This window comes from Macaca thibetana, chromosome 7 (genome assembly GCF_024542745.1).
Source record: "Macaca thibetana thibetana isolate TM-01 chromosome 7, ASM2454274v1, whole genome shotgun sequence".
Classification (NCBI taxonomy): domain Eukaryota; kingdom Metazoa; phylum Chordata; class Mammalia; order Primates; family Cercopithecidae; genus Macaca; species Macaca thibetana.
The window spans coordinates 55,980,614-56,004,629 of record NC_065584.1 but is presented as its reverse complement, the minus strand read 5'-3'; the positions used below and the strand labels follow the sequence as shown (position 1 = coordinate 56,004,629).

The 24,016-nt window shown below is 41.2% G+C and overlaps 1 protein-coding gene across 7 annotated transcripts in view; it reads left to right on the top strand.

Moving 5' to 3' along the window:
- Window positions 1-12,711: 12,711 nt before the first annotated feature.
- Window positions 12,712-24,016, top strand: part of FRMD6 (FERM domain containing 6) — an 80,266-nt gene continuing 68,961 nt past the window's right edge. For 2 of the 7 annotated variants that reach the window (XM_050796898.1, XM_050796897.1), the window contains exons 1-2: window positions 12,740-12,851; window positions 15,035-15,129. The gene's annotated coding sequence lies outside the window, so the exon portion shown is untranslated. Of the gene's footprint in view, window positions 12,852-13,472; window positions 13,647-15,034; window positions 15,130-24,016 lie in introns of those variants that run through there. The other 5 variants (XM_050796901.1, XM_050796895.1, XM_050796899.1 and 2 more) reach the window with 4 other exon arrangements.

The window sequence follows — 24,016 nt, the reverse complement described above, 5'->3', positions numbered from 1 at the left end:
CCCATTTGTGACCTGGATTGTCCAACTTTCTCCTTTATAGTGTGTGTATGGCTCAAATGAAGCAATGAGAAACTTGAAGGACAAAAGCTGAGTTGCAGATGGAATATAGAGGGGTGTAGCAACCTAACTGAGAACTTTGATCATTCTTCCTTTAGTCTGATCAATTTAAGACACAGTCGAGCTTACACTGTTGGAATGGAGGAGCTGTCATCCAACGCTGCCCTATTGACTCTTCTTGCCAAATGACCTCACATAATTCCTTATAATTATTTTTAAATGTTCTACCCACTAGAAATGGGCTGAGAATTTTGTTCCCAGCCCTTCCTATTCCATATACATATCTAAGTTTGAATCAGTTTGAGCAGGGACATATCTTGGGTTCTCTCCTGGTTTTCTGATACACAGTTTGCTATCTGAAAATCAGCCCCTCTCTGCTGAGAAACTGGACACTTCAAGTGTCAGGATTTTTTTTTTTTTTTTTTAATTAAAACTAGGTGTTTCCATTTTTTTTCCACGGGACTTTTCTTTTCCTTTGTTTCTTTAAAAAATTATTTACATACTTCTCTGCCGAGTTCACACACAAAAATAATTACTACGAACTCCACTATTAATAAGCTACTAACTTTGGGTAATTTGTCTGTTTCCTGGTTTCATTATTTGTAAAACAGGAATTATGATGGTACCTATTTCATGAGGTTGCTGTTATGACTAAATTAGATAATTAACTTGGCATGCACCTAAAACACACAGTAAACAATAAATGATCAGCTGTCATTATTTTAAATGATTATTTCAAATGCATTGCATTCCTGGAAACCACCCTTTGAACTTGTCATTCATAGAATAAAACAGTATCTATCAATGCAACTTCGTATTTATCTATGAGGCATCACCTTCCAAAGCCCTGAGCAGGTCAGTACAGTGGAGATGAAATATGTCCCTCTATATACATAAAATATAGAGATGTCCATAAGGCAGCATCAAAAGAGCAAGCTACGAATGGGAAGGAGTAGAGATTGGGATGCCTGTATACCCTGTTCAGTCTGTATTCCATTTTCTCCGAGCTGCTCTTCAGCATATTTATGGAAATGTTAATTAAGAATATGATTCCTTTATACATTATTAGATTGATGTAGAAGTTTCTGGGGACTAGATGCAATTATGTCATTCACTAAGACTGGTAGGTTCCAGTGCTTTCTTTAGTTGAATGACTTCTTATTGACCAAATTAATAATTAGTTTTAGTTATTCCATTAACATCCCAGAAAATTAAAAACAGGCAGTCCTTCCCCATTCTGAATTAGATGCACTAATGTCAATATCCTTATTGTGACAAAAGATTACTAATCACATTTTACCACATTCCTCCCCCCAACATTTTTATTCCTTGGAAGATAGGGGTAGAGTTGCAATACCTAAAGCACTTTGGGGCTTCAAATTAAACATTTCAGAAATATTTTAGATCTGGCCTCTTCATTTAAAACTTGTTTTAGTATAAGCATCAACAGGGCAACTACCTATATGTCATGAATGGGTATCAAAATCATTGGGACCTTGTTTCTGATATTTTAATTGGAGATTCCTGGCCCTGTCACCAATTCTTAAATGGTACTGATACATTGCCAAGTTTGGAAACCACTTTCTAAAAGCAATCAGCTAATAAGTCTAAGTGGAAATCAAGCAATATTTGAAAAAGGTGCTTAATGATCCCCTGTTTACAACTATTCTTCTTGGGTTTTGCCTTCATGAGAATTTGAGTATATTTGAATTCGTAATTATATATTCTTTATTGTAAATGCTAGTGATGTGATGAACAACGGAAGTATAAAAATAAGAAAATGGCTTTAATCAATATGAATCTGATCGGTTTGATTTATACAAACAATTCTTGATAGCCCTAATAATCATTTCAATGTTTACTTCTACATATTTGGCAGTAGCTATTTGTTTAAAAAGCTATGGTTTAAAACACACATAGTTCCATCTATTAAATACATTTCTACTAAACCACTTAAAAATAAAATTTAGCAAATTATTTATTATAACTTTCCATGGTAAGAGCTAATATTCACTAACTTGTGGTTAAATTTTGGAGTTTATACTTTATTAACATAGCTTTCCATTTTTTTTTTCTTTTTTGACAGAGTCTTGCTCTGTCGCCCAGGCTGGCGTACAGTGGCATAATCTCAGCTCACTGCAACCTCCACCTCCCAGGTTCTCCCAAGTAGCTGGGATTATAGGATAATATCCTTCCAAGTAGCTGGGATTATAGATGATGCCAACACACCCAGCTAATTTTTTTGCATTTATTTATTTATTTATTTTAGTAGAGAGGGGGTTTCCCTATGTTGGCCAGGCTGGTCTTGAACTCCTGTCCTCAAGTGATCCATTTGCCTCAGCCTCCCAAAGTGCTGGGATTACAGGTGTGAGCCACCATGCCCGGCCTATTCTCCTCCTTTAGGACTTAATTTTTGTTCAATAAATTGATTCTTCACTGCTATTAACTTAAGTGAAAAGCTTGGGTTTCCACCTTTTTTCTTCTGGGTCTTCACAATTGTTTAATTGGGATTAAGATAAATCTGATCCTACCTCTGTTGAGAAAGAGTCTCCTATTTACCTTTCCACTCAAAATCTCCACATACTAAAAAAGAAGGTGATCTAGGACGAGATAAAATGTGTACTGAACGTCTTGGGGCTATGGGAAGATCCAAATAAAGTGAGGGGAAGGGTGGAGGCAGAAACTGAGTCCAAATATCTCACTCTCTAGGTCCCAAAGACATGATCCTTCACCTCCAGCAACTTTTCAATAGATGCTTGGCAGGCTCAGCCAGCACCCCCCAGATACTACCTGCCCTGACTCACAAGGGCACCTCTATGTTCCAGTCAAGTTCACCCTTTTGATCAGTGGCTTTCAAGTCGGGGCAGTAATTCTTTGTTGTGAGATTCTGTCCTGTGTTGTAGGATGTTGAGCAGCATCCCCAGCCTCTGCCGGCTAGAAGCCTACAGTAGCACTGTCCATCCTCCCCACTTCCCCCATGAAGCTGGGACACCAAAAATACCTCCAGACACTGCCAAATGTTCTTTTAGGGGCAAAATACCCTCTACTCAAGGGCCACTAGAAGTGACAAAATATGGCTTTGAAGGTTCCCTTGTCTCACGATTATCTCCCACCTTACAGATGCTAAAATTTATTAATAAGGCCATGCACCTTTTGTTTCACAGTCATAGACTAAAAGGCTTAAACTGTAGGTACTAGTTTGAGGTAATTTTGGTGGGATTTCAGTGAAAGTACAACTAGTCAGTCATTAATGGCAAAGGGTTGGTTTTCAGAACCTTTCTGGGTCTGCTCAGAAGGGAACATAGTAAGAGAGGGTTTTTGACACCTGAAGTGGGCTACTTTTTAGAAAAAGGAGGCCAGAGGTCGGGCATGGTGGCTCACGCTTGTAATCCCAGCACTTTGGGAGGCCAAGGTGGGGGCATCACCTGAGGTCAGGAGTTTGAGACCAGCCTGGCCAACATGGTGAAACGCTGTCTCTACTAATAATACAAAAATTAGCCAGGCGTGGCAGAGCATGCCTGTAATGCCAGCTACTTTGGAGGCTGAGGCAGGAGAATTGCTTGAACCCGGAGGTGGAGGTTGCAGTCAGCTGAGACCTCGCCATTGCCCTCTATCCTGGGTGACAAGAGTGAAGCTCCATCTCCTAAACAAATAAATAAAAGGAGGCCAGAGACTAAGAACAAACCTCCAAACCTTGATTACTTTACCTGGAATTATTTGTCCCTCTGTCAAACACGTTCCTGGTGCCTTGTCAGGTGTGGTGTTAGATGTAGCATGAAATATACAGTCACTTCAGCATTTCTGTAGGAGGAAGAGGGCCTAGGACATGGTGAGATGTTAAATATTTTAGAGTAATAATTTGAATGTAAAGCTCCAGGACTAGATATTAGGTTTTGTTTACCTTTGTTCCTAAGACCTAGTACACAATAAATACTTAATAAGTATCTGCTAAATGAATCAAGAAATCAATGATGGAGAAAGCTCTAAGAGAGCCAGGGGAGCAGGGGATACAGAGCTTTGGTAGGAGGAGATTAACTGAGAAGATTCAGGAGAGAATGGCCTAGAAGATATGGAAAAATCTGTAGGTGGAAAGGACTGAAGCTCTAGGGAGAAAATACCTGACCAAGTCTGTACCAGAAGCAAGGCAGTTTAGGGACAAAGGGCATGAGCTTAGAGTCAGATTTCCTGGGTTCAGATCCAGGCATCACCACTTATTTTCTTTAAGAACTTGGGCATCTGTAAACCAGGGATAATATCTTCCTCAAAGGGCTGTTGTGAAGATTCAACAAGGTAATACATATAAACCTCACAGATCAGTGACCAGCAAGAGTAAGGCTTGGTTGAGCATTGAGAGTGGCAAGATTTCAGAGTGGGATGAGGAACCTATGGAAAGCCATAAACATGTGAACAGTCACTGTGTGATGAAAAGGAAAGAGCCACACAGGGATGAATACAAAGTTGACCCAACAGCTATGAGTGTTTCACTGACCAAACTGTTGTCTTGGTGATGTGACTAATCAACTCATTTATTCAATTTTCTTTAGGCTTCTTCAATGTCTTTAAAGCAAAATGTAAGAAAACGGATGATTGAGTTGATCTGAATTTTGGGATTGTTAAGAAAGCTGGATTAGAAGGTCAAACGGATTGGGACACGAGACTACTCAGGGATTAAACTGAAAAAGAAAGAAGTCAAGCCAAAAAACAGCTAATAAACTGAAAGAGCAGGGCAGGGTTTGGGGACTGAAAGTCTAGTGGGAGATGGTGGACAAATGGCAGATGTGGTGGATAGAGCAGTTTCCAGTCCAAAGGTTCAGAGGTGGAGCAGCTGCAGGAAACACAAGGCCCAGTTAAACCTTGCATGAAGGTGGTGGAGGCTGAGCAAATGGAGGCAAGGCCACACGTTTTTTCTTGTTCAACTCAAACTATTCTGTTCCCAAGTGTATCTCATCAAAATGTTTTGTGAGCAAAGAATTCATCAATAACCACTCTAGTAAAATCCTGCTAATAAACTTCTTAATATCTTGAAAAGCTGGAGGACGTATAGTTAAGAATAGCTTCTCTTTAGTTGAATGACTTCTTATTGACCAAATTAGTAATTACAGTTTGTTATTCAATCATCATCACAGAACATCAAAAACAGGCAATCCTTCCCAAATTTGAATTAGATGCACTGATATCAATACAGGGGAAGGCTAAAAATAGAAATAAAATATATAATAAGGAACACCAATAGATATAGAATCTTGATTATACCATATATTGACACTTGAAAAAAATAAACATTATGTGAACTGAGTGATGTAAGGCGTCCCATTCAAATCAACCAAGTCTTCGTAAGGGATAGATCATTTCTCATCAATACCTGGGATATCTGGCCAAGAAGCTTCTCAAAAAATGTCAATCCTTTTCTGTTCTCATCTCAGTGCATCTCGCCCTTCACACACACATCCTCTCTCTCTCTCTCACACACACACACACACATATACACTCTGTCTCTCACACACACACAATCTGTCTCTCTCTCACATACACACATACTCTCTCTCTCACACACACACACTCTCTCCACTGATCTCTATGTGTAATTTATGTGATTCATTCATTCAACAAATATGTGTCAGATACTGTTCTAGACAAATGGGGCCATAGCACTTAGAGAGATTTTAGATCTGTGTTCACATGAAGCTTAAATTCTAAAAGGAGAGACAGTTAACAGATTCACAAATCACAGTAAAAACAGTAAAAAATAAGTGATGTGTAATATTTTACATTGATTTGTATATTCTGTATTGTACATAAAACTATCATATATTAATGTGTCTCATTATCCTTTAAATTGGGGTATAAGTGTGTCAAAATGATCCAATATGGACTATTTGCAGAATAGAAAATCACTAATAATGCTGATTCTGTTTTTCTGCTCAAGAAATCACATGGAATGTTTGGCTTAATTATATAGGAATAACAAATATGTAAAAATGTTTTTACAAGAGAGAGTATTTCTCTGCCCCCAGTCTTCCTTTCAAAGCTAAATCTAGTTAAGAATGCTATTGGCCAGTACTTTCTTTTCTCCATACATGTCAAAAGTAAACATCTGAATCTGGGGTCCTTTGAGATGAATCTTCCAATCCATAATTTCTAATTCAATCTCCATGGTCTAATTAGCAGAGTTCTTTCCTTGAAGAACTAAAGTATAAGAAGTCTGTTTAGGCTAATAGAATAATTTATTAGGATACCTTTGAAAAAGAACAATCTAACCACTACCTTGCCTATAGAAAACTTTCTTAAGATTTTCTGGCATTTGGTTTCATAGCCAAGCCAAACCAAAGTGAATGCAGATTTTGTTTCTAACCTAGAATCAGGTGAGAGGAGAAACAGAGATCTAATGTCAGGTGTTTCAAGGTACTGTCTTCTTTTCATCCAACCAGTTAGTATAGCTAGCACATCAGGACCTTGTTTTATAACCAAATCCCAACCACCATGGACAGGTAGGGTGTCCCCTGGAGGCTGCACCAAGTCCTTTAGCCTCAGTGAACTTCCCATGTAATTCGAGAGCTAGGAAAGCCTTTTTTTTTTTCCTTCTTGGACAGTATCTTGCTCTGTCGCTCAGGTTGAGTGCAGTGGTGTGATCACAGCTGACTGCAGCCTTGACCTCCTGGGCTCAAGTGAACCTCTACCTCAGCCTCCTGAGGAGTAGCTGGGACTGCAGGTGCAAGCCACCCCACCCAGCTAATTTTTAATTTTTTTTTTTTAAATAGAGATAGGGTTTCACTATGTTATCCAGGCTGGTCTCGAACTCCTGGGCTCAAGCGATCCACCTGCCTTGGCCTCCCAAAGTGCTGAGATTACAGGCATGAGCCACCGCATTCGGCTTAGGATACCTTATTTGTCATGATTCTTTCTTAAGCAATCAAAAACAAGTTCAAAGGCACATTTGTTACGCTTATAACCTACCCAGGGTAACTAAATTAAAACAGAATGGACAGGTTTCATAAATTGCCAGTGGAACTTTTGTTGGTATTCTCAAGAAAGCCAGCATTGGCCAGGCTGTACATGCATATTCTGAAAGATGGATGTTCACCCCTCCCACTGTTCCAGTTCAGTATATCTTAGGCACATGTTGATAAGATATCACAAAAGACTGAAGAGAGGCCGGGTGCAGTGACCCAACGCCTGTAATCCCAGCACTTTGGGAGGCCCAGGCAGGTGGATCATGAGGTCAGGAGATCGAGACCATCCTGGCTAACACAGTGAAACCCCACCTCTACTAAAAATACAAAAAATTTGCTGGTTGTGGTGGCGGGCGCCTGTAGTCCCGGCTACTCGGGAGGCTGAGGCAGGAGAACCACTTGAACCCAGGAGGCAGAGGTTGCAGTGAACCAAGATCACACCACTGCACTCCAGCCTGGGTGACACAGCGAGACTCCATCTCAAAAAAAAAAAAAAAAGAAAACCCATCACAGAAGAGAACCTCAGTGGCCTAAGATCTCCATAATGTTATCACTAGTGTTTGAAAGGACTCCTCTGAGAATATTATGTCAGATAATCAGAGCGTGCCTGAGGCATAAGTCAAAGAGTAACTAGTCTGTTACCAGACAGATTGCTGCTTCCTTTCTTCTCACGTATCCTAATGGGAGCGGAGGGAATTGTCTCCCAACTCTGGGGTAGGCATTTTTTCCCCCAGATTTTCAGTGAGTAACCAAAGAATTGGAGCTGCAAAGCTACTCTGGAACCTTTAAGACTCACACAAACAGAATACATGAGTAAGTGTCATATTGTAGGGAATCCACCCTTTCCTGCCCTTCTGCTCAACATTTTTCTGTACTAGAGCTCTTCTATCCTCAGTCTTCTGTATAAGGTAAAGTCTCATGCATAAGGCAGCAATCCCATGTTTATACATAATTCCTCCACTATATTTTAGTTAGTAGCAGTATCCCTTAACCTAGCACTGCCTTGCCACTATGCCTTTCAACTCCAAGACGCCAGTGCAATTCTCTAAGATGGGCCCTCTCTCCTACATTGTGCAACACCTTCCCAAGAGCAAGGGGCCCGGTCTGGCCCTTCCAGCCTTATCAAACCTTTCTTCTTACATCTGGAGTATTCTAGTACTCAAGCCCTCAAGGAATGGGAATGTGATGTTTGTGGTGAAACTAAAGCCACAACAGAATGGAAACAAAGTAGTTCTTTAAATACATCCCCTGTAAACTGTATTAAAATGAAACTTTGACCCTGGATAATCAAGTTATTCTACTTTTACATATTTTTTTTCCCAAAATGTGATGATCAGGAGAATAAAATTTAATGAATTTAATTTTTTCAACTCTGTATTTCTATAAATTGTATAAAAGTAAATCTTCTTGAATTAGCTTGCTACATAAAATTAAGCCCCGTGCTATGCTGCCTCTGAAAAATAATTATGCATATTCCTGGTTAGGGGCTCCTCGTGTATGGTAATTAGACAGCTGGATTAAACGAATGATAATAAATTTTCCTGACTTTTCATAAGCATTAAAGTCTCTTTGGGTACTTTATTTTTACTAGCTAAGAATAATAAAAAGAGCATTTTAAATGTTAGGCAGTGAAAACCAGGACTTTATCACTAAACTATTTAAGTTTCCATGTGAGATTATTTTCTTTCATTAGCTACAGGGACATCTAAAACCTTAAAGTAGGACTTAATTAAATTTGTTTTGTTTGTTTAAAGTACTTTTTGTTTTGCTTTTAAAATGAATCTCAGTAATTACCAAAAAGAAAAATGAACTTAATTTCTTTATTATGACTTTCAGCCAGAATGATGAACGGTATTTAATTCTGGAAAACTATTCTTTAAAAGCCAGTATGTTAAATTATTGACTTCTCTCTTAGACTAGAAGTTACATATCTGAATCCTGGATAACCCTGAATTATCATTATTATTATTATTTATTTATTTATTTATTGAGATGGAGTTTTGCTCTTGTTGCCTAGGCTGGAGTGCAAGGGCACGATCTTGGCTCACTGCAACCTCCGTTTCCCAGGTTCAAGCGATTTTCCTGCCTCAGCCTCCTGAGTAGCTGGGATTACAGGCATGCACCACCACGCCTGGCTAATTTTATATTTTTAGTAGAGATGGGGTTTCTCCATGTTGGTCAGGCTGGTCTCAAACTCCCGACCTCAGGTGATCTGCCCTCTTCCACCTCCCAAAGTGCTGGGATTACAGGCATGAGCCACTGCGCCCAGCCAATAAGCCTGAATTATACAAAAGATAAAAAATAATTATTTTTTTCTTCTAATATGCTAATCTTGTCAACATACTATCCTGGTGTCTAGAAAATACCTGTAAAGGAATGTGAATTACAGCAGTTCTTATCTCATTTTCTATATTATTGTGTTCTTTACACCAAAATGTAAAATACCACCTACCAATGTTTATACCTCTCAAAATAAGGCTATGGCCATCATGCTTTAAAGGCATGGCTCTGTATGCTTGTTCACTGTGTCCTCTGCCATATGCCTACACTTAAAATAACCTGGGGATATTTAGAACATTCCAAAGCCCAAGCCATACCACAGACCAATTAAATTATATGCCTGAGATACAAGCATCAATAGTTTTTGAAAGTTTCTAGGTAATTCCAGTGTGCTTGCAAGTTTGAGAGCACTGTCTCAACCAACTTGTTCTCAGGCAAACTTCTGTTCATCCTTCCCTTCTCAGTTCACAGGGGATGTCTGATGCTCTCCCTCCCTAGGCCTTCTCATTATTCCTCCTGTGTATCTCTACCATGGCATGCACTATGTTGTAACTGTTAACTCACATGTCTGTTCCCCAATCTACTATAAGATTAAGGAGTATTTTTATTTTTGAATCTCCGAATCTAACCCTTTGCCTGGTGCATGGCAGTACCCAATAAATTCATAGAGTGAATAACCTTTTCCTAAGAAAAACAAAAGCAAAAATGTAGAGTTGTGTTAATATTTAAATGCCATGGGGAAAGTAATTGTTTAGGATGTGTTTACAGTAATGTTTCCCTGGTAGGCAATGTCCCATATTTAGAAAAACACCGTATCAGTGAAAATAAAACATCCCAACATTAAGAACAAAAATATAACTTTGAATTATTACCCACAAAGTTGCATTTATTGTAATAAGCACAGAAAAATGTTTCCTGTGATAAGAAATATCCAAAACAACACATGCTTTCTCAGCTCCCCTTCCATCTTTACTAGATTATGTATTACTTTCCAAATCAGTCCTTTCAGAATTCGATGATGTTACAGGAGTTTACATACCTGATTTTAAGAGTTTAAAATACTTAGTTTACAAAATATTTTGAGTCTCTGTTTAAAATGGTATTTGTACTGTTAATATCATCATTATGATTCAGAAAATATTCACATAGTGAATTTTCCTACAATCTAATTCTGGACAATAAGCTGGTCTTGAACTCCTGGCCTCAAACAATCCTGTCACCTCAGCCTCCCAGAGTGCTGGAGTACAACTAATTTAAACATACTTTTTTTTTTAAACTGTTCAAAATATTTTGCTCTTTGTTTTACCTAATTATATTTGCAGCAATGTTTCACAGCCTACCAATACGTTGTTGCTTATCTGTTAGATTTTGATTCATGAAACCTGAAAATAAATCAGATTTAGGAACTGTTTTCCAAGATAGTGATATATTATTATCTAACGTATCTTTACACATGAAATGCTGGATTATCTCAGTAGATATCAAATTAATTTAAGACCTTACCAAGTAGTACTCAATATGCACTCATTCTGATGCATATAAAAGACAAAAATGAGTAAAAAGTGAAATCCTCTACTTTTAAATGCCTACACTGTCCTCAACTATTGTTATCCAATTTTTAATTTTAGTACACTAAGTACAACTCAATTTTTTTTTTCTTTCTTTTTCAGACAGGGTCTCACTCTGTCACCCAGGCTGGAGTCCTGTGGTGTAATCACAGTTCACTGTGGCCTCAACCTCCTAGGCCCAAGCCATCCTCCCACCTCAGCCTCCTGACTAGCTGGGACTACAGGCATGGACCACCAGGCCCGGAACATTTATTTATTTTTTATTTTTAGTAGAAACAAGGTCTGGCAGGCTGTCTTGAACTCCTGGCCTCAAATGATCCTGTCACCTCGGCCTCCCAAAGTGCTGGAGTACAACTAATTTAAAAGGCAGTCATTGAAACATATTTCTTGTTCTCTTTTCCATAATGGAGTCATGACTTTAAATCATAAGTACAGTATCCTTAGAAACTGCCCAGCTTTATCAGAAATAAGTTCTGAATATATTGTCAATTGTGAAAAGACAAAAGATCATAGTTCCTAATATTCAGTTCTAATGGTATGGTTCCCAAAATGTAAAAGTTGTGACTGAGGCAATTATTTCAAGAGAGCTTCAGCTGTAAATGAACACAAAACTGAATTCCTTTGCCATGCAAACAAGAGGCACACTTTCAACCAGTAACAGCTGGCTTCACATATTCATCTTTGGATGAAAAGAGCAGGGCAGTTTTAAAGTTGACTTCTGAGAGCATCAGATTTTGGATAGTGTCCTTTCTCAGGTCCTGTTTTCTTGTCTCCTCATCCCATTTTCAAAGCCAGACAAATAAACCCCCTCACTCCTTTAGCGAAGGGCTCAGTGAGGGCGTTTTGCCACCCGTGGCCAGGGGTCACTGGGTCAGCAAAGTCAGAGGAAGCCTTGAAAGGCAGAAGGCCAGGAGACTGACGCCCTGCGGGACTAGGGGCCAGGTGCTGGGTGTCTCTCCTTTCGTCTGCGGTCCCCAGCAGCAGGTCCTGGTGGGCGCAGACTGACTGGAGAGGTGCAGCTCGTCCCCTCCTCAGACCCCGAAGTGGCAATGAAACCTCCATCTCCTGGCTTGATTCTTATTGCTATAAAAAATCTTCCACTGGCCCTTTGCATCTCTAGCCCTCCATCCCCCAAAGCCACTAGCGGGAGGGGACAAAAATAATTTCTGAGGGGCCACGGGCACTAAAACCACAGCAGACAGAGGCTGTGTCTACCTGAGGAACTGGAGAGGTAGAATTAGCGGGGGAGGCTGGGCCTCCTCGGCGGCGCCCCTCCATCCAGCGTGAAACCCACGAGGCGCGGCGTCCCGAGTGGCGGGTGGGCAGGTGGCTGTGGGATTCACGAAGCCTCCTCTGCTGGGGATCGCCTCCTCTCGGAGTGGCCTCCCCTCCGGCGATCCGCTTTAGTAAGAAGACGCTCAGGCCAAACAGCCGCCTCCGGCCAGCCAGTCTCGGCTCCGGAGGGAGCGCCCCGAGGGAGCCGAGCCGGCGGCGGAGAGGGCCATTCGGCATAAGGTGGGGAGCCGCCGGGGTCCCCTCGCACCTCCGTCTCCACAGCACGGGGAACGGCCCTGATCGTCGTGGTCTACACCACCGCGTCCACCTGAGGCTCGCCTCGCTTCCTGGGTGCCCAGAAGGGTGGCTTACTCCGTTTTCCCCTGCCCCCAAGTGGCCGCACCCCTCCACGGGACGCTTGGTTGGGTCCAGGGCGGGGCGGACGGGCGCTCCCTGTGCGGTCGCTAGCTCGGCGCTCAGCTCCCGCGGCTCGGCTGTCTCCGCGGCCAGTTGGGGCGGGCCGGGGGCGGGGTCTCAGGGGGCGGTGCTTCAGGGGGCGGGGCAGGCGGGAGGCGTGGGCGGGGGGCGGGGCGGACGCGGAGTGCTCCTCTGGCTGGCGGGGCCAAGGGGCTGAGAGGAGCGGGACAGGCTCGGCGCCGGCAGGAAGACTCAGGGGGCTGACCACAGAGCCCAACGCCTGGTGCTCAATACTTTCTCCGAGGTACGAGCAAGAACCCGGTGTCTGGGCCCTTTCCGCTCTCCCCATCGCCCAGCCGCCGCGCTCCGGACGCCCGCTGTGCCCCCTGCCGGCGGGGCGGCGGCGGGACGGGGTTTCGGGAGGGTTTCTGGAAGTCGCGAGTCCCAGCGAAGGCAGTGGCCCCACTCTCCGCCTCTTTCTTCGTCTTCTTCTCGCTCCCTTAGCTCTGGGTGTCGGGCACCGGCGGGAAGGTCGCTTTTCCGCGAGTCGGAGCTCGTCCACTCCGGGACAGGCGGACGAGGCCCTAGGGCAGCCGAGCCTGGCAGCGGGGGAGGCGTGGAGCTCGGGGCTGCTTCAGCGGCGGGGGCGGGAGGCTGGTCCCGGCTGCGGACTGCGCGCCTGGGCTCCGTGCGCCGCGCCTGGTCCTCTGCATCGCGGAGGTCCCCGGATCACAGAGCTCCCTGGCGGGCCCCGGCGCCCAGGTCAGTGTCGCTGTGGCTGGGCGCCGGGACCAGCACCCGAGTCCCGCGCTCCCGGGGGCTGCGCCGTGCCGCCTGTTGTGCGCGCGCAGAGGCCGGACAGCTCGGCTGCGGGAAGGCACCCGAGCGCAGGGTCTGCCCGGAGTCCCAGGAAGTGCCCAGTCGGCGGAGCCGGAGGTTGAGCTGGGGCAGATCGGCGCCAGACTGGGGCCTGGGTGAGATACGAGTTGGGGGCGCGGCCTGCAGAATTTGGGTTTCTGGAGGAGCTTGCGGTGCGCTGGCGGAGCCCCAGGCGAATGGGACCACCGGATTCGGCTCCGGAAGGGCCAGGCACTGTCAGGTATGGACAGCTGGTGTCCACCCGTGTAAATGTAAAGTCTACAGGGATTACAACAACACCTCGAGTCCTGGGACAGCATAGCCTAATGGTGCGGGCGTTTTCTTAAAAGGCACGAATAGATGGGAAAATGTCAAAATAAGTGTATTTTAAAGTTGAAAGCTGGCAAATTTTTAGGCCGTGCAGTTGTGTAGCTAGTGTCCAAAGAAATATTAGCTCGTTTTCCCCCTTAACACCCTTTTCATTTTTATTTTTTAAGCAAAATCTCTTTTGCCAGTTTTTCCCTCAGGAGCTGTGCATTGCTCACAGCAGGGAAGGAAAACTTCAGCAAGCGTTCTCAGGTTGCTTCTGACTTCCAGCCTGTGCTCTCCAGCATTTCTGAATGTGGAGAAAAAGTATCTCGCTGGACTTTCCGAGTATGATTCCCTTCTGTTCTTCTCTGGGACCGGGCAATGTTTGTTTATGGGTTTTATAAGCATCTATTTAAATTTAGTTTTTGCACGAAATACTCCCTCTTGCCGCAGGGTGTAGTTTGGGGTTTAGAAAATGCTGTTGGAGAAAGCTGCTAGTGGCTTCATTTTCCAAGAATGTAAGTCATTTCCTTTCTGTGATTTCAGGGAGTTGATATTTCACAGCATCAAAACTTTGTGGGGAAAATTTTCCGTAATACATCTGTCATTAAAGAGGCTTGTGACTTTTGGGTTTCCTTCTTAGAGCAGTGCATGAATTTAGGTTCAGCAGTGTTAAAGGATGAGAAGTTTTTTTTTTTTTTTTTTGTTTTTTTTGTTTTTTGTTTTTTTTAGAATTTAGAGCATTATGAGACTATTGTAGAAATTTTAACAACCGGGACCTACAAATGGCCTGCAGGATGGAGAGTGGGGGAGGGGAGAAGACCAGAAGAGAGGCAGGAAAACAGATGCCTTTGCTGATGTCCTTTGTAGTATAAAACTTAACAGCACCTAATCATTTTCTCAGGTGTGGCTTTGAGAAATAAACGTTTTATGTTAAAAATGAAAATACTTCACAATGTGAGACAGCTGGCATTTGAATACTTTTCCCAGTATGTTTGTAAACATATTGGATTCATATTTCATATTAAAGTGGACATTTAGTAGGATTATTAGATGAAAAGGATCCCCCGGGGGATATCTAATATCATGTTATCTGCAGGACATCTTCTCCAGAAAGACTGTAATATGAACTAATTTTCCCCCCTTTGAGTTGCTTGCAAGAATCTCTGAGATCTGACACTGATGGGCTACAGTAATCAGCAGTTCTTGCAGTACTCAAGACATTTTAAGGGGCAGGAAATCTTTCCTATTCCCAGTATCTCCTTTTTGGGGGCAAGAAGGGTAAGCTGCTAGTTTTAAGTACATAATTTGAATTTACAGATTTATGATGCTCCTGGCTCTACAGGAAAACGCCTGAAAACAGCATGGGCCTGAATGAAGACGCTGCTTTTGAAAGCAAAATGCCAATGTGCTAGGTAACAGTTTTTAGTTACAAATTCTTAAAAAAATTGTTACTCAACTAGGTTAGCTGAAATGGAGGGGGGGTCTTTTTTCTAGTTTTTGGATTTTGTTTCCACATTTAACTATACTTATAAAGCTTTTGGCTTTCTGAACTTATGATGTAATAGACTGCATAGCTTTTTGTGGCAGATGCTTGGAATGAAAGTTTCAAACAGAATTGTTTTTGACTGAGCTGTCAGGTTCAGAGTTGAGTGTAAATGAGTCCTGTCTCACAACTAACTTTTATGATAAAGAAATTCTTTGTAGTTTTCGATTTGAATGTTGCACATTTTGATTTCTAAAGTTGTGGGTTTTTTTTTTTTTTTAAGAAAAATAAAACCTGCAAACAATTATTTTATTACATGAAAGCCAGTACCAAGAAAAGATTAATTCAGTCCAGATGTAAAAATGTATGTGAATTTTAGATTTGGATGATCTCAACAAGTTTTCCCTTTTGTTGATGGGACTGCCTGGATCCCAGATGGCATTCACAAATTATCCCTTAGGTGGTTTTCTGAGTTGAGAACGAAATTTCTTGGGCTTTCCCTAAAGTCAATTTATTACTAAGTCTTCTAAAGGATAGAAAGTTTTTTGCATTAGTACATTTTTCTGTTCGTTAATACAAACCTCATAAATGCCCTAGTTTGGTAGATGAAGCGTATTTCTTTCATAAGTGGGAAAACAGGAGATATTCGGTTAGTGTATCCTTATGGGTAAAGCATAAAAGCTTTGGCTTTCATTTTTGCAATTTCAACTTTCTTCTTTTAAAGTAAAAAAAAAAAAAAAGTTTTAAGGGTGTTTACAATCCTCAATAGAATCCTACTGCAACAGTTTGTGGTTTCAGATATAGCAATCTGTCCTTGTTTGATGATCCCCACCTCCTCCCCACCCCCAACGAGGAACAACAAACACAGTTTATTTAAAAGTCAGTATATTTTTAAACGTGTACTCCTAGTACTAGAGTTATAAAGGCTGTTTGTTGCACACATTAAAATTATGTATTTTTAGGAAGTCTTTGTATGATTATATCATTACACATTTTGAGAGTGTGTTTATGTCGTGATTGTGTATAAAACAATGGAGAGTTAGGAGAGGGGAATGGGGAAGATTTAGCGAAGGAGTTTTATGAGTAGTGAAATTTCATTTATAATGTATGTTCCCTAAAACACAAACAGGCAAAATGTTATTGTTGGTCTCTGTGGTTAAACTTTGATACAGAGGGTAGTCGAGAGGGCTTTCTGAATTGCACATTATCCTGAGGAAGAGGCTTTGGGGGCCTTTAAAAATAAGTAGAAACAAGTTAAAGGGATACATTGAGAGGAACGAGGAAGTGGAGTACTGGACATTGTATTGCAAGGAAATCTTAAAGTTAGAAGGATAAGTATTTAAAACAAGGCCAAAGTAGAGAGAACTTACTGTTTCGAAGTGTAGATTAAAGAATAAGGTATTTTTTTTTTTTTTTTTTGAGACGGAGTCTCGCTCTGTCGCCCAGGCTGGAGTGCAGTGGCCAGATCTCAGCTTACTGCAAGCTCCGCCTCCCGGGTTCCCGCCATTCTCCTGCCTCAGCCTCCCGAGTAGCTGGGACCACAGGCGCCGCCACCTTGCCCGGCTAATTTTTTGTGTTTTTAGTAGAGACGGGGTTTCGCCGTGTTAGCCAGGATGGTCTCGATCTCCTGACCTTGTGATCCGCCCGTCTCGGCCTCCCAAAGTGCTGGGATTACAGGCTTGAGCCACCACGCCCGGCCTAAAGAATAAGGTATTTTTAGCCGAGAAAAAAGGATTAGAATGATTAGAATTAAGGTGCCCTATAAAGTCTGTATACAACTTGAAATAGGGCTGCTAATTGATAGTTATCCTGGAAACTTTGCCTGTCTTAGTGTTGAATCACTAGTTTGGTGTTAAATAATGTGCAGGGACTGGATGCTTATAACTGTATCCCATACATTCCAAAAGCCACTTCCCATTTCAAAGACCAGAAACGTTTTTTGTTTAAGTACTAATGATTCTACAAATAATTAGTCCCCCAGTAGTTGAGGAAACTACTAATGTCTACCTCCCATGCTGTGGGACCAGAGGGTGCTCTACAGCAGTAATGGCTGAAGTTATTATGAAGTTTTAGGTAAAAACAAGCAATCTGTGCTTCTCATTACCTTACGTGATTTAGTGGTGTAATTCTGATGCAAGTTTGTGTATGATCACTTTTTATATACATCAAATGGAACGGAACAGTCATGCAGTATATATACCATATTGATCAAAGATGAATTACAGAACCCTGAGAAGAGGAAAGAAATCACTGCTCTCTCAGCTGATTGTATTACTTGAAGTCAAGAAGAGAGAAGTGTGCTGAAACAAACTCACAGCTGAACCAAATACAGTCCCAAGAGAAGGCAGTGTTTTCCTGGAGCTTCCTTGGAGTTGTCTGTAGCACAGCATTTTCTTTTCTTTTCTTTTTGGTTTTTTTTTTTTTGTTGTTTTGTTTTTTTTTTTGAGACGGAGTCTTGCCCTGTCACCCAGGCTGGAGTGCAATGGCGCAATCTTGGCTCACTGCAACTTGCGCCTCCCGGGTTCAAACGATTCTCCTGCCTCAGCCTCCTGAGTAGCTGGGATTTACAGGTGCCCGCCACCACGCCCATCTAATTTTTGTATTTTTAGTAGAGATGGAGTTTCACCATGTTGGCCAGTCTGGGCTCGAACTCCTGACCTCATGATCTTCCCGCCTTGGCCTCCCGAAGTGCTGAGATTACAGGCTTGAGCCACCGCCCCCGGCCAGCATAGCATTTTCTTGAATGTCTTTCCCCACCTGTATGGCCTTGCTTAGCTAAGTTAAATCAATACAGCAAGAAACTAGGTAGAGATTTGGTCATTATCCAGGTCATTACATTAATGTGCTGATAATTGGAATAATTCTGACCAGAAATATCTATTTAGACTCTCACTATCCCAAATGGATCCTCTTCAGGGGTGTTTTCAGATTTTTTCCAACATTACCTTTGTACTTGTTTTATACAGCTTTGAGCAATAATGTTTCACTGGTATATGAAGACAGAAAAACAATATTTTGTATTAATTTATAGCCACAGTTTCATGTGAGGGAGGAAATCATTTAAAAAAATTAAGCAATTTCTTGATGCATATTTTAGGAAATATAATGGAGTTTCTCACTTAGCTTTTCAGATGATTTTCTCTCTGATTGGTTTAAATAAAATGTGATTAATTTTCTCCCCACACGTAGTAGCACTTGTGTGTACAGTTTCAGTAGATGACTTTTATTTTGGTCCCTGTAGCTTTATTTCTTTGAACTTGTTACTGAATTATACACAACCAGACAAATGCACAGATCAGGAGTGTACAGCACAAAATAATCACATCTGGGCAACTAGCATCCAAATCAAGAAACAGAACATTACCAGCCTCTCTTTACAGTCATCATCCTTGTCCCCAGGATAACCATTATTCTGACTTTTATTGTCACGGATTAGTTTTAAGCTGTTCTTGGACTGCATTTAAATGCAATAAAATACACATTTTTTGGTCATCTTTAGCTCAACATAATGTCATGTGATATATCCAAATTGATGTAGGTAGCAGTAGGTCTTTTTTCTGTTATTTCTGTGAACGAATATGCCCAGTTTATCCATTTTGTTAGTGGATATTTGGGTAATTTGAGGACAGTACATGATAGGTGACCTTTTGATGGCTCTAAAAAATGTTGAGCACTTTGGGATTGAAAGCTGAGTATGGTCTTAAGATTGAAAGAAAAAAAGTAACGTCAGAAATAAGATGTGAGAGGAAAAAAAACATTCTTAAGAACACTTTAAAGGTTCAACTCAGTCACCGTATCCTAAGGATATAGTTTGGAATATACCAACTAGATATTACCAGATTTCAACTGACAATTGGTAAGAGGAAGGAGGCCTTAGGTGACATCTAGCCAGCCACATCATTTTTCAGAGATGGAGGCACTGCGGCCTCGAGAGGTTGAATGACTATACAAAGTCTCACAGCTAATGACAGCACCAATAGTACAAGCTGCTCTGACTCTCCATCTTGTCTCCTCTAGTGTCACGTGCTTGTTGGAGAGAGAGAAGGCAAGATCAGGGCTACCACCTGTAGCTGTGCAGGTTTTGCCATGCAAGGTGGGTCTGAAAACCAGCTCCCTACTATGTCGTCCAAGCAGTGAGTCCATTGGGGGGCGCACTGCCTGGAGGATGGGTGCCCTTCTCTGATTCATGCAAAGGTATTCTATGGCTCTGTTCAGATAGACTCAGATCTGCCCAGAGAAAATGGATCTGTAGCCCAGTGAGGCAGAATTTTTCTTCATTCAGTCTGCTGTACCTCTGCCCTCCATACAGAGCTCTGTTGGGGCTTGCCTTTTCCCTGTTTTCTCTCTCCCTCTCACTTCTAGGGCTTTCTAATGAGACTTTGGGTTATAAGTATCAAGTAGGAGATCTCTCGAGGTCCCTCTTGATTCACTCTTTTGTTGATCCATAAATGATCTAGGATGGACCCTAACTTCAAAGGACTGTTTTGTCAATATTTTTGGAATAATTCATCCTTAAGAAAATGTCTCAAAAATTCATTTTTTGGACTCCTCCTGCCTTTATGCTTCTCCCTCTTTTCTCTCTTTTTGTGTCTTCCTTCCACCCCCATCCAGTTATCATTTCTTAAAAATCCCTGGAAACATCCAGTCTTTGTCTACTGAGAGCAGCAGTGAAATTCTGACGCCAAAATCTGTGGCAGTCTCCAGGAAGTACTTATTGTAAAACATAAGATAATGATTTCACCGAGAGATCTAACAGATAAAACATAGCGCTTGCAAAGGAAAAATATTCATGTATACATTTTCTTTTATGTTTCCCTAAAGAATAAAGGGCAGTTTTATTATTTAAGAAAAGACTCAGAGCTTCAGCTTAGGCTCACTAAAAAGGTGAAGAGAAGGTAAAATTAGAGAATTTTGTAAGTATGTAGTATTTATATATCCTACCTGAATAAGATACTGCTTATTGCAGCAAAAATTTAGCATATGTAATGTTAACAAATAAAAAATATGCTGATCATAGGGCCACAGCTCTGACAAGTTGTTCAGTGAAATTACTACAGAACAGAGTAATCCATATTGAAGACAGCATAGAAGAGGGATAGTAAAATATAATGATAGGAATGAGGTCTTTGAGATCAGTCCCCTGGGGCCCAAATCCAGACTCCAGTATTCTCCCATGTGTAACCTTGGGGAAGTTACTTAACTCTCTGCACCTCTTTTTCCTCATCAGTAAAGTGGGAGATAATTATAATAACTATCCCGTAGGATTGTTCTTATTTTTAAGTGAAATGGTACAGGTAAAACAACTGGCGTGGTCTTTGATATATAATAAATGTCTTAAGTGATGTTAGCTATTGCTGCTTAAGACAAAAAGAAGTGATGTATAAAAGGACTTACAGTTTTATGGGAGGTTCCCAAACCTTCATTTATAAGCATTTCATGAGGTTTAACTTTGTTTTTTGACGGCATTAAGCAGGCAACAAAACCTAGTATTTCTCAGTTACAGATACTGGGAAGTCTGTGTTGCTGCAGTAGGAGCAGCTGGCCTGTCGCACTGATTACTAATTGATCGAGTTATTTTTCCTAATTCTCTTCTAATTTCCAGCCATCTCAGTCCTTCAGCTTCTGTCTGCTAGATAATTGTTTCTTTCCATATGCCAAAAAAGCCAGCCTGCAGATTTAAAAAATTCTCTTTACGGTGACTGATGTTGTGCAAAGTTCTTTTAAACTTAAAGAGTACCACTGAGTGGCCCACCATGTCTTTTGCCCATGTTCCCTGCATGGCTTCATGTGAGTACTTTTGAAGAAAGCCACTGTTATTGATATAAAGCAGTTCTTTATTCCCATCCCCTAATCATTGGCACAGTTTATATAATGTGGGTCAGAACCATTTGTGATTTTCTGTTATGAGGGCCAGAGTTTGAGATTTTAAACGATTCATTCAAAGAAACTTAGGAGAGACACAGTTAAGCACCTTAGAAAGATACATTTTCATCTAACTAGCCTAAGTACAAGCTCAGCTAAAAACGGTACAGGATCCTCTAGAAGACTTGCGCTGTATCATTCTGATCTGTTCATTCAAGGGCAGGGGACCTAGTCTGGATAACCCAGTTCCCGTTGTGATTGTGCTTGTAAAATCTTGAGCTTAGTAAACTTAACACTTTAAAAATGTTCACTAAGTCCATTAAAAACCAGGTTTTATGTCTTTATGAAGTATTCAGGACTGTGCTGAATACGTTGTGCAATTTCTGCCAATGTGTTTCATGTCTAGTTGGGGGAACAAAATACATGTGTGTGAAAAGATACTAGATGTTTCCAGATGAGTGTGAAGTTGAGCTTTGGTTTTAGGGTCCAAAATCAAGGATGGTCAGACATGGGATGTTCCCAGCCTTCCTGGGGCCACTGGATTTATAATGGATAGTGAAGTCAGGCTGAGATTTTTCTATCCTTCAAGCCCATAGAAAAGGGGCTTTTCTAGGAGCAACAGAAATGTACAAGATCTGGTAAAAATCTCAAATATTAAAAGACAACTATGAAATTAAAATTATTAAATGTTTAAATTCATGCATTCAATATAATGTATGCCTAGTATATGCCAGGCACTAGTCTAGGTCTGAGAGATGTCAGTGAATAAAATAAAGGGGGAAAACAACAAAAAAAACAAACAAAAAAAACTCTGCCTTCATGGACCTTATATTCTATTAGGAGGCAATCAGCATAACAAAATAAGTGTTATAGTATTTTGGAAGGTAATAAGCCTGATGGGAAAAAGAAAACGTGGAGCAGGCTAAGGGACAGTAGGAGTGCTGGGGAAGGGAGGCAGGGACTTCACAATTTGGAGGAGTGTAGTCAAGGTAGACCTCACTGAAAAGAGGGCTTGAAGGAGGAAGAGAGCCACGCAGAGCTAGCTGGGGGAAAAGTGTTCCAGCAGAGGGACTAGTGAAGGCATCAGGTGGAAGCATGCCTGGTGTGTTCCAGGAACAGGGAGAAGACCACAGTGGTAGAGCACTGAGAGCAGGGAGAGAAGGAGTAGTAGACAAGGTCAGAGATGTTTGGAGAGCACATGTTTGGCTTGCGTGGACTGTATTCAAGGCTTGACTGTGAGTGGAATGGGGAGCCATCAGAGGGTTTTGTGCAGAGGAGTGAGATGATTTGATCTGCATTTTAATAGAATCACTGGTTGCTGTAGGAATCTGGAATTTAGGGAATAGGTCTAGTTTGGAGATACAAATTTGGAAACTGCCAAAAGAATTTGGATGAGATCACTTGGGAATATGTGTAGTGAGAGAAAGAGGCTTATGGACCAAGCCTTGGGGCATATCAGTATTTACAGTTTGTAGAGAAGAGAAGAAATCACACACATAGTACAAGAAAGTGTTTTAAGAACATTTTTCCAACATAGTGAACCCAATTAAGTGTCTCCATTCCTTGAGTAACAATGTTATCACTAGAAGGTACTGTTAACTCTGTTGACCTACACAGTGGAAGAATGAACTATGAATTGTTTTTCTAATTGTGATGTTGGTCTTGGGCTAAACCTGGATGCTTCATCTTTTAGAGGTTGTGTTGATAAGGAGGAATCAGTAAAAGAAAATTAAGAAGGAGCAAGCAGAGGATAGGAAGAAAATTAGAAAAATGTTCCTGTAGTCAAAGAAAATATCTCCAGCAGAAGAGTGGATCAGTTAGCTCACATGTTGCTGAGAGGTCAAGTAGGGTGAAGACCGAGAGTTGCTCATTGGATTTAGCAACCTGGGGAGTCATTGGTGGTGATGACAAGAGCTGTGTCACTGGAGGAGTGGGGATGAAAACCTTATTGGAGTGGGTTCAAAGAGAACAAAAAATTTCTGAAAGATAACTATTACTTGTAATTCAGTTTTGTATATTACAAATATTTAATATTGGATGTGGGTACATTTTAATATGCCTGATGGTATGTGCAGCGGGACTTTGGAAATGAGAATGTTGGAGGCCATGCGTATCTTCAGCAGCCTTTGTCAGAGTTAGGGAGCCTTTGAGCTTTTCCCTAGTTATTATTGGTAGGGCTCTAGTATATAGATTGTAGTTCATATATTGTGAAATAGAGAAACAGTTCTATGCAGTTTTATAGTTCTTTATTAAATGTCTTTGGATGAGAACTGTATCTTGAAAATACTCATACTTTGTTTAAAGACTTTCATTTCTAGTAAAGATGTGTTCTTTAATTCAACCTATTGATCCTTGGCTTAGATTGTTTTTGGTACTATAATGGAGTACCACACATAGGGTGTTCTGTCCATAAAGAATGGAAGTTTACTATTAACATTCTTTACAGAACTAGAAAAAAAACTATTTAAAAAGTCATATGGGACCTAAAAAAGAGTCTGAATAGCCAAGGCAATCCTAAGCAAAAAGAACAAAGCTGGAGGCATCATGGTACCCAACTTCAAACTATTAGAGCTACAGTGACCAAAACAGCATGATACTGGTACAAAAACAGACACACAGAGCAGTGGAACAGAATAGAGAGCCCAGAAGTAAGGCCACATACCTGCAGATGTCTGATTTGTGACAAACCTGACAAAACAAGCAACGGGGAAAGAATTCCCTATGTGTTGAATGGTGCTGGGATAACTGGCTAGCCATATACAGAAGATTGAAATTGGACTGCCTCCTTATACCATATAAAAAATTAACTCAAAATGGATTAAAAGCTTAAATATAAAGCCCCAAACTGTAAAAACCCTGGAAGACAACCTAGGCAATACCATTCTGGACATAAAAATGGGCAAACATTTAATGATGAAGACACCAAAAACAATTGCCACAAAGGCAAAAATGGA